This window comes from Lepisma saccharinum, chromosome 5 (assembly GCF_977018435.1).
Source record: "Lepisma saccharinum chromosome 5, izLepSacc3.1, whole genome shotgun sequence".
NCBI classification, from domain to species: Eukaryota; Metazoa; Arthropoda; class Insecta; order Zygentoma; family Lepismatidae; genus Lepisma; species Lepisma saccharinum.
In genome coordinates, this window is record NC_139233.1 from 80,768,409 (window position 1) to 80,780,449 (window position 12,041).

A 12,041-nucleotide genomic window follows, 5' to 3' on the forward strand; every position below is an offset into this window, starting at 1 on the left:
AAGCGCGTTGAGTGTGCGTCGCATGATCTTACCACCGACGATCTCGCGTTCGAGCTCTGGGGTGGGCATTAGTGTCCGCTGGAGAGTGTCCCTTCATCAAATTAATCTAATCCTCATCGTCGCTAGTAGCCTATAGAGATAAAAAGGCGACGTACAATAAGACTGCAATTTGTTCCACGTACATTCGCAAACCACAGATAAACGTTGTTCGATCTTGCCTCACACTCGAGCAACTTCATCCAACACAAATGTGATGTATAGGACAATTGATATTTCTCTCTCTCTCTCTTCTCTCTCTCCCATCTCTCTCTCTCTCTCTCCATCCCTCTCCCATGTATCTCTCTCCCTCTCCCTCTCCCTCTCCCTCTCCCATCTCTCTCTCTCTCTCTCTCTCTTTGGCCAAGGTGTTAAATTATTATTTTAAGTCCACTTTATAAACAGATAGGCAGCAAGTATGATGTACAGAACAATTCATCTCTCTCTCTCTCTCTCTTTCTCTCATGAGAACATATTATGATGAGAACATATTATGTACAAATACATTTATTTTGTTACTCCTTCACAAGTATAATTAATGTATCTGTTGATCTAATGCTTAATTAAAAGATCTTTGGTGAAAAAAAGTTCGAAGTCCATGTGAACCGTGCTTCGACCTCGTGTCTAGCGCCTGGTACGTAGACAACCACCCTGACGCTGCGAACGGAAAATTGCATAACTTCCAGGCTTCATACGCCGTTGATTTCGTTTCTCGCTGGACGTCACTTGCGTACGTCACGATGTGGAACAGTCAAGAAACTCGATTACCGGTGAACATCCGATCAGTGACGTCAGACAGCGGTTTCGTCACAGGAAATGCATCTGCCAATCAGGGAGCGCGTGAAGTATCTGAACGATGCTCACCGAGCAAGGTTCTCGCTCGTTCAGCGGTCTGATCATTTACTTGGCATGTTTCCTTTATTCCGTCAACCAACCATAGCGTGCATTATATCTTTTACACCGATGCTTTCATTAAATCACATTTCATAGAAAGTTGAGAATACATACTATGTGCTATTCCTCATATTACTCAGAAGTTACGTCACCAGGCACTTCCCTAAGAGAGTACAACAGGGAGGAATGAAGATTGAAGGCTCTCCTTTTGGTCAAACTGTCCTTTTCTTTGAATAAAAAGGCCGTGAGGTACACGAGAATGTTTTAAACTAAAGCACTAAGAAGGTTACAATTCATGTTGGCAAAACAAATGCCTTGATTTTTCCAATTTCTTAGGCAATTTAGTAATAAATTTCCTGGCAATTTTGTGGCGTTTTAAGTCACATGTTAGTAGCTAAGTTCTAAACGTTAAACTGTACTTGCTATTCAAGAAAATCAAGTTTATCCAACACTGTTCAAAGTAAAGGAACAAAAATAAACATTTTCATACAGAATATTTTCCATCAAGAGCTGGTTCAAAGAAAAAAAGAGTGGAATTTATCCTCCTTAACAAATTTTGTCAATTACAAAAATACTCGATTATACCTGGCTATTCCACGACTTTTTATGTTTTCAAAAGTTCCCTCGTCTTTTCTTATTTATCCATAGGCTGATTTTCCTCACTTTTCTAGGTCAATGCTAACCAGTGACGTGCCTAGGATTATCGAACCGAGGGGGGGGGGGTTGTACTTTTTTAGTAGTCAGTCCTCATTTTGCTATCTTTCCTGCGCTTGACATTATTATTATTTTTAAAAAAAACAATACTGGGCCAAAGGGAAGGGGATATGACCTACACCAACCCCTCCCCTTTGGACACGCCACTGGTACGAAGCCAGACTAACCACTAAAAAAAGAATATCCTGTTCACAAATTGGTTGGCATACCATTGCCAGTACGTAGAAACGCTGCTACATTTCTGGTAGAACCTCTGGTAGAATCGTAGGTAGAGTCAAAATGATGTTTTATTTCTTAGAATATTGGCGGAATAAAAATGATCACATTGTTGTTGTCCAATTGTGGTTATCGACTTTTGCCTCTGTTTCAGAGAAACATTCGTCATTTTGGCCATTGTTACCCCACTCTATGTTTTTATACACCCCATAGATTTAATTTTTGCAAATATTTTTTTATCGTTTGCTACCTTATGGGTAGTGACAGCAATGGAAATTAGAACGAAAATGTGTTCAAAATGTTTAATTATGGTGACATAACTGCTTTCGTTTCCTTACTGCTACGTTCATCATATGTTACTACATTTCAATGTAAAATCATCAAATGTTGTATTTTATTTCGGTTTTCTGTCACTTTTGGCTAATTGCGAAGATGAGGATGAGTGATGATATGATGAAATTAATGAAGAGACATTCATAAAGAAATTCTATGCCCAAGCCTGGATTCGAACCCGGGATCCCTGGCTGGTATATATAGGGTGTTCAGGGAAATGCACACAAGTTATAAACTGCGATTTTCTGTAGCTTTCTTGCAAGTCTCCCTGAATCAATTAAAGAGCATATTATAGGTGTAATGTTATATTGGGCACGTGTAAAGATTCTACACAGTGATGATCGAACGTGTATATCAAGTCTTCAATGTTTGCTATTAAAAGAATAAACATAAGAAAAAACTAACTGCTGTAAAATTGTATTTTTGACTTGTGTTTTTTTTTGTCGAACAATCTAGATATAGTACAGTGGCGGCGATTGGTTCCAAAACCGGGAAGGGGGGGGGGGGGAAGGTGCCAAAACTGGGGGCAAAGACAGTATTATTTTCCAGCATAGTGCGGGGCAAAAGTGGCGAAAAGTGGGGAGCAAGTGCCCCCCTCATCGCCGCCACAGTCAATGATAGCGATCACGTCTGGAAATACTTGCAACACTATTAGGATTTTTAGTAAGATGCAAAATATCCTTCATACAAATGTTTAGTGAAAAGCCACCATCTTTGCAATTAATGGCGGAAACCTATTTTTTGAGTTGTTAAAAAGAAATTGAAGAGGTAAATTCGTCTTTTTACTAAATTTACCAATTTATTAATTTCGTAATTTCTAAATAATGATATTGTTAAATAAGTGAATACATAAATGTTGGAAATTGCAAATCGTATAGTTTCCTTCGTTGCAAGTTATATCGTCAGCTATTACAAATAGTATTATATTGTTCTATGCTACCCTGTTTTCGAACAGTAATTGGAGTGAATGTATCAGCGTTGATGGCTAGGAAACTATTCGTCGGTGCAACTTTTGAAGTTGCTTGCACGGTATCCTAACAACCTGCAGCTCGCAAAAACATTCTACAGAACATCGTAATAGTACGAATGATAACGAGGTTTCCTTGACCTCGAGCCTCCCCCCTCCACCACCACCACACCCCTTCCCCTCTTCCACCTGTTGCTGGAATCCGCAGCTCCAGCCGAAACCGTTGCCATGGACACGGCCGGAGCTCCAGTCGCTCTCCGTATCCGGACACCTACTCGACGCGAGCTTAGGGTATTAAATACCCCCCGTCATCCCTTTCCTTCCTGATAAGAGGTGGGGGGGGGGGTAGAGAAACGGAAGCATTGTGTTTGGCTGGAAGCTCCAGGCGTCTCGCATCATTGGCCAGGACTGAACAAACCTGGAAATCACCTTCCTTGCGATTGGACCAGTCCCCTCTGGGATTTATCCAGCCCTGGAACCTTGACCCAAATATTGCAAATATTGGCCTTGAGCCTGTGCGAATATTTGCAAATGAATTCGTTATAGGTAATCTTTATAATTAGACCCTTAGCGACGGTTATCCTTTGGGAGGCTAAAAATATAAAGGAGGAAGGGCTGTGGTGTATGGTCGCCTGCCCTAGCTGGCTTCCTGCTTAATGTAAAGTCAGCACATGACAAGGTGCATGCCCTGACTTCCACAAGGACGGGGAGTGAAATAGGTGGAATGAAATCTTCACTAATGATGCTTGTCATGGCTCCTAGATCTAAATAAATTTTTACAAATTTCCCATTATAATTTACCATCTGCGCGCTTACAAAATATAGGTCCTTTTCTTTTATGAGAAGGACATTTACTCTAACTGGTCGTCCGGTTCGCCATGCCTCATACTTGTTTAAATTGGAATTTGAAAGGCAATGTTCTGGCTTGTGATTGGCTTTTTGAAAATGCTGCAAACGAATGAGGCTTGCTGGGACGCTTGGGACACCTGAGTTTGTGTCTGTCTGTCCCACCGTTGGTGGTTGGAACGCTGAAAGTTGCCATTACCGCGTCTTCCATTACATGGTCTTGATGATCTGAACTTTTGAGCTGCTTGTTGTGGGCGAAAATTCTGCCCTTGATTTTTTTTGGAACGCATTGCTTGTGATTCGTGGGAAAAAGAATTATGTGAGCAAAAATTCCCTCTTGTACGCCTCTGATTATAGCGGTTTGACTGAAATAAATGGGTTGGGCCTTGGATGTTCTGAATCATTTGTTCTCGGAGAACTTGTTGGAAAGCTTGTATGGAAAACACATACCTGCCGCAAATGATGCAAGGTCGCCTGCACACTAGCTCGCACTAACCGAACGCTCACTCCCTGTGACCACATAAACAAACACCGACCTTTCTCCCCCGACTCTTCGCCTATTTCATTCTCATTCTTGCGGAAGTTTTGACAATGCACCTTCCCATCTGCTGACTTATCATTCAGCACAATGCAGCAAATAATTTGAAACATGATTCTTCAATTTGTTACCCTTATTCCTCTCATCTTGTCTGTGTTCCAGCAACGACCTATTCTACTACACCGCCACGATACCTAGGCCATCGGAAAATATCCGAACTACATATTTCCAAGTGATTTAAACATGCGACACTAGCGCCACTGCTCCCAGGCCAGAAGTGTTAATACAAATAAGACGGCGAATCAGTAAAATGTCGCTAGTATGGAAGAAATATCTGAACTGAAATTAGATGTGCAATACACTACTTGCGTGTAATAGACAACAAGCTCATGACGTCACGAACCTATTACAAATATCCGAACAACAGGCATAAAAATTCTCCAGAATACTCTAGGAGGATTTCTAATCCGATATAATGTTTTAGAATTTAGAATATCACTCTTAAGTCGCTTCATGGGAGTGGCCGGAAATATTTATAGGGGATCAGGCTATTGATGAAATTTGAATAATAGATGCTATGATAATTATTATACCATAATACCATTATAAACTAATAAAAATAAACCCATTGTATTCAAAATTATTATTATTTTTATATCTTTGGAGACACTTTGATACTTGATTCACCAGCTGACAGAATATACAGCACAACTGTTTTCCAATTGTTTACATTTCATGCAATTTCTACACTAATATGCACAGTTATTCCATTTTGCTATGAACTTTTACACACCTCGTTCAACGAAAAGCTTTAAAAGCTAGGGTGAAATTTTAGTCATAAAGTTTATATTGTGTGCAATTTTGATTCTTTGGTTTAAATGATAGAATTTGAAAACATAGCCTGTTTTCTGTATTTTGCAGTTAATGTTTTCGATTTAATGCAGTTTTTAATTTTGGAATTCTATTCAAATAATAGACAATACAAGTAACAAGCATACTGATTTATTTTCTGCAACTTGAAATGAACAGAAAAGCGGACTAAAATAAACCAAATCAATCAATCTCCTTCTGAACTGTCGCCATTTTGATGCCGACTGCTTTGTCGATGCACGTCATCTATCGGTGGGATCAGCAGTTAGAAAGTGACTGAGCTGCTGTATGACTTTAGATAAGTTATTTGGTTATTTTCCTATTCATCAAAGAAATAAGTACAATCATTTTTGAACGCCCTGTAGACTTAACTCAGTATGTGTGAAATTATGCAGAGCTTGTAGCGAATTTGCGGAAAGTATGTAACGAAGTCTAAAACTAAAATATAAATAAGGAATTTTCCGTTGGCTTATTCATGTTGTAAGTTTCGCCCTCAAAAATATAAGAAGCAATAATGCCAAAAGTAACGTAGTTACTTGAATAGTAACAAGTTACTCGCCTTATGTTACTCACATGCTGATCAACTATGCGCAAGACTTATTAAAAAGGTGTTGTAGCATTTTAAACTGTACTCGACCAAAATTTCCTATTAGGTACAGTTTACTTTCCGATATACCCTCGTAGGTGGGTATATTTGTATATATATGTGTGGGGGGGGTACGGGTATGTAAAAGTCCCCCTCAAAACTATTATTAATTCTAAAATCCTAATAGTGGAATCTTTTACAAATGAGATCGTCGGGAACTTTCTTGTTCGTAAATTTTCGTGACATAAATCCAAGCAAGGATTTCACAAATTTGCACAAAACGACTGTTCATGTACTCCTTTTTTTTCAATTAAGGCTTTCCAAGTTTGGCACAAGTTAGTCATACTCGTGCTAAATTAATTTTAATTCTAACATTATTAATCTTTGCTTCCACGTTAAATAAAACACTAAAATGCTGACCAAGGCAATCTTTATTATACGAGTATAATAACACACCATAAACGTATCGTTTCCACCCTCTAACAGTGTCTTATTCAGACAAAGAATCATTTTAGTTTGAATCTTTGTCTCAAGAAGACCCTGTTACAAGGTGGAAACGTTACGTCCATAGTGTGTTATTATATAATAAAGATTGCTTGGGTCAGCATTTTTAGTGTTTTAAATTAATTTCATAAAATTGTTAACAATATCTTACTATGATTCTCTGTACAGTGCGATGCACAAGTTTTGCACCGCAATTTGCACAATTTGTCCACGACTAATTTTCGTTACTTTTTTCCAATCGACTCTTGTATCCAATTCTTGAAGCTCTTGTTGGCTAAAGCTAAGAGCAAAAGTATGGTTATGGACAATTTGTTGGTAATACTTGTGCATCCCACTCTACAAACTTGAAGAAATTCAAAAAGTGAAACCGCAATTTTGTGATGTCGCTTATAATATTACTCTTTGGAATGGAGGCTATTGCTGCCTTTAGTATCTTCTCACATAACATTTCCTCTTCAAGCAATGGCTTGCTTTAATATTGTCGAAACAAGGCATGTTGATACAATCTTGGTTCGTACAATAATTAAAATCTCATGAGGGCGCCATCATATCTTTTAGAGGGAAGTTGTAAACGTTGGCTTAGAAGCAATATTCCGCTAGACCACCAGGGACATGACCAGACCTCAATAAAAGTTTTTTTCCTCGACAAAATATACACTTTTACGACACGAGGATCACATCAATCGAGCTTCCTTGAACTTTATGCTTCCCCTTTGAGTTGATTAAATGGTCGGCCATTGATCGGCGAGTCGGAGACCAATTTCTAGCCCAGTTTTCTCGAATTTTATTCTATGTTTCACACCTTGAACCTGCGCAGTAAGTTATCGTCGTGTGCTTAATATTCATTGATAAGTCTTATTACGCACACTAGCGTACCATTACGGTTTATCCCGATTTCTTTACAGCTTTCACTTGAAAATGTTGATTTTCTCAAAATTTCGGAGGGGGCTGTAGTCACATCAGCTCGCTCTCTGCGTACGCCAGTGATTACACACGTGAATTTATTGCAATAAGCAATCAAATCGCGTGTATAATATATATGTGTGTGTGTTTTGCAGTTCTCAAAACTCTGAACTTAAAGGGATAAGATACAGCAAAAAGGCTTGTAGTATGGTATGGAATGTGGTCCCTTACACTAATAAGAGGAACGTTAATAAATAATTTTTAATTTTTTTTCTTTAAAGCCTACTTTATGCACAGATAGGCTAATCGGGGCTGGATCTATGTACAATATAAAGTGGGATCAGAACCGCTACGTGTCTTCACCGGGTACAGAACCTCGGGCGCCTTCATTACAAAGCGACGACGTTACCACGAAATCGGGGAGGCCTATATAAATTAAAGAGCTTTTGAACACAAAAAGACAAGAAAGATATTTGGATGTAAAAGAGATTAAACACCTCGAAAGTGGAGAAGGTTACATGATACTGAACTGCATAAACTATTCTCATCCCCTGATATTGTTAGAATAATTAAATCAAGAAGACTTCAGTGGACAGGTAGGTCTTGTAGCAAGCATGTGAGAGGATACAAAGATTTACACGGTTCTTGTTGGACAAACTGGTGGTAAGAGACCCGTGGGAAGACCAAGGCGAGGATGGATTCACAATATTAAGATGGACCTGAAGGGAAGTGTGGTCAAGAGTGGGTTCATCTTGACCAGATGGGGGACAGATTGCTCCGGTTATGAATCTTCGGGTTTAGAAATGCCAGGGAGATAGGTTAAAATGATGTTCGCCTCTATTTGCACCGGTGGTTGTTAAGCCATAAAAGGCTCATTGAACGAACAATTTAATAATGTGAACTTAGAAACACATACCAGCGTCTTGGTAAATTTGGGGGGAATGACTTGTCCTATGCCATAGGTTGTCATTCCATTATGGGAGAAGACTGAACGTAACTGGCCAAATTGAACACCGTTGAATATTGTGTATATAATCAAAATGAATAACACAATACTGTTACTGTCACCAGTATAAGACTGTGTTATCCAACTACCATAAAAATGATGATGACAGTTTTTAATACACAAACAAGCATTATATAGTTAACCAAATTAATCTAATTTCAAGGATTCATTTATTACAAATATATTTGTGGTGCAGACAACTGAAATTTAAAATTATCAACTATCTTTAAGCAAGATACAGTACTCAAATTTAAATTTGATTTGCTTGTAAGTATTAGTGCTGTACTATACGCCTATTACGTGTATAACATATAGGAACGTGTGTCTGTGTTTTGGGATATATTCTAAGTGGTTACCAACGCCATGCTTACTTATTCTAATCACAGCACGGAGGGGTAAAGGCATAAATGCAACTGCTTCAACCAAAAAACGGTTGGTCTCGTTCAATTTTATCAGGCAGACTTAAGTCTTGTTAAGAATCTGGGTGTGATACTCAACCAACATCTCACCTGGGCAGAGCAAGTTAACTCTGTATCTAGAAGAGCTTTCGGTGCATTGCATTCACTCTATCGGCTCAAAAACTTCCTCCCTGAACGCATAAAAATTAAACTGGTCCAGTCTCTTGTATTTCCCATTGTTGACTATTGCGACATTGCTTTCTTGGATGTCAATCACGAGCAAGCTAAACGACTGCAGCGAATTCAAAATGCCTGCATTCGTTTCGTTTTCGACCTAAAATATTCAGACCATTTGACATCGTACTTTGCGAAGGTCGAGTGGCTTAAATTAAGCGATAAACGTAATTTTCATAAGTTAATTTTACTGTACAAAATCCTCCAAATAAAAGACCCGCAATATCTCTATAACCGATTTCAACATCTTTCCGACTTTCACAGCCACAACACCAGATCGCGCGAAAGGTCTCTGCTGTCCATTCCACTCCACAAATCCAACTTTTATGCAAATTCTTTTACTGTTACCTCAGCAGGCCTTTGGAACAAGTTGCCACCTGAAATTCATGTCTCTTCCTCAATTGTGACGTTCAAAAAATTGTTAAAGTTACACATATTATACAATGAAAATTAAATGTTTGATTTCCCTATTAATATGGCGGGTGCAGAGAATGATAGAAGGACGTAAGGCACTAAAATGAATTAGAGTAATAGTTAAGATGAATTATCGTCAAAGTATACCGTATTGGACTGTGTTTTAAGTATGTGTAATATTGGACTGTGCTTAAGTAAGTGTAGTGTTATGTATTTGCTTGTACGTGTGTAAGGGCAAAGATATGTATGTGTGTGTGTGAGTGTGTGTGTCCGTATCTATAGGTTAGATTACCTTTCTTATATGTAATTTCTCTTTGTATTTTTTATTTCTCTGTAATTTTTTATATATTTTTTTCTTCCTTTTTTTTCAAAATTTTAATTATTTCATATTCAATTTTTTTGTAAACATGGTCAAGTGGAAGAAAAGGCTCCACAGCCTTAACTTCGCCATGTAAAAGAAGACGAAATAAATAAATAAATAAGTCTTAATATATCGATACTGATTATTTTTGTTGCCATAAGAGAGCACAAGCTGCTCTCCAGCCACTGAATATTATTATATTTTTAGTAATTTTTGAATAATCGAAAGGTATCGATTGTTGTCTGGAAAAGACAACGGATAACCAATCAAGAACATGTATATCGGTTAGAAGTTGGCACTCAAGTTTTCCAAATCTTTATATTTGAAGCTTCTAGTTTCGATGATTAAACGTTAATCGACAGTCAACTCGATTATTTAACTGCCGTAGAGACTTCATATCGTGTTAACTAGCACTTATTACATCTTCAATTCTAACTAGAGATACGAGTAGATGTAAGTTTATTTAGAATGCACTGACACCACCAAATTATAGCTTTTACACTCACGGTACAATAAATAACTAATATTGGGCTTTTAAGAAGTGTTACTGAAAGGCAGTGAAATACTTGTTATCCTTGTATTATTTTAATACCGCACTTTTAATACATTGATAAAAAATTAAGAACAATTTTGCATAAAATGTTCGTCAATAGATATATTTCCTTCATAGACTAGACGGCAGTGTTGCCACAACCAGTGAGAATAATTTACCTTTCGGAGGTACGAAATTTTCCTTTTCACACAATTTTTCCCGTCTCAGAAAAAATAAATATTACTCACAAAAAAAATATGAATATTATTTCCACCGACCACACAAAAAAATTAATTTACAAGATACTACGAGCGACTGAATGAGTGAGAATAAAGAGAACTCTCAAATTATAAACTTTCAGAAACAATGTAAAACCCGAAAATTTTCACAACAGTAAATATCAGGTTAAAATCAACGGTATTATTACAATATTTTTTTAAAAAGTAAATAATGGAAAGTTATTGTTCCCACGCCAAATTAAAAGTTTTGTCTATTGCCTATTTTGAGAAAATAAATTAATGGACAAAAGAAAGAAAATTCCTCTTACATTTCAAAAGAGGTTGAATCCAATTTCATAAAATATCTCCCCTTGACATAAAATTTTATGTGAATTTCCCTCCTCCAAGGGAAATTTCCCTTCATGTGGCAACACTGCTAAGGTGGAAGTTAAGACAAATACAGCCATTCAAAAACAGATTCAAACGGCAAATCCCATCCTGGTTCTTCCCAAAGATTTTCTGTTTACGGATATTCCGCTCTTTGCACCCCATTATGCTTTCGGTACGTGATCAAAACGCATTCTAGGAGCGCCAACTCTCTATCGGTGCCCACGTAAGTAACAAACAGCTCCACCAGGCGGCAGTCACGTCGCATCGATCCGCCAGGGGACCTTGACCCAGCCGGTCGGTTGTTTTGCATGGAGCGATGCGATTTCTGGCACGTTATCGCGTACAAAGAAGCTATTGCATTCGAGCCTCTGACCGGATATGCTCCTTTCTTTTTTTCCTTTTCCCAAGCTCCCGAGTGACCCTTCCGACAAAAATGCACACCCAAAGAAACACGAAACGTCGCAATAAGTATTTCGCACGGTCATCATTTCTGAATCAGGCGATGTGGAGGACGTGCGCAAGAAATGAATGTGTCACGTTTCTTCCGATCCTGCCGATAGGAAAAGGTCAGGTCTTTATGCACTGGACTTCACATTAAGGTGCTAAAAAATTACTGGGTTTTTCCCGTTTGCAATATCTCATGAAAACTTGACAAACTTTGAAGTCCTTTCCCCACGATAATTTCATCTAGGCCGGTCTCTGTGGCAATCTCAGTATAATATAGTTCACTATTAAAATAGAAACTGGATTCGCATTGCTTCATTTTTACGAACATATCACTTTGTTGATGAATAATCCTTGTCTTTTTGGACAGGGTGAGTCAGAAATATGGCTACACGTTTGAATTAATGTAGTGTGTTACTGTACAGTGTAGAGGGAAATGGTGAATGGTATATTGAACTTGAAACTTCATTTTATCATTTCAGATGAGATTCACGCGCCCGAGCTTGCGTAATTAGCCAAGATGGCGCTGAACAGTTGCACCGTGAGTAATTGCATACGAGAATGATTGTGAGAGCCGTGTGCACAGCAATGGACTTAACTAAACAAGAATTTGATGTAATCAGTCGTTTTATCCACT

At 38.1% G+C, this 12,041-nt stretch overlaps 1 protein-coding gene across 1 annotated transcript in view; it reads right to left on the bottom strand.

The window, feature by feature from the left end:
* Positions 1–12,041, bottom strand: part of LOC145987908 (uncharacterized) — a 278,188-nt gene that overhangs the window by 39,512 nt on the left and 226,635 nt on the right. The window lies entirely within an intron of this gene.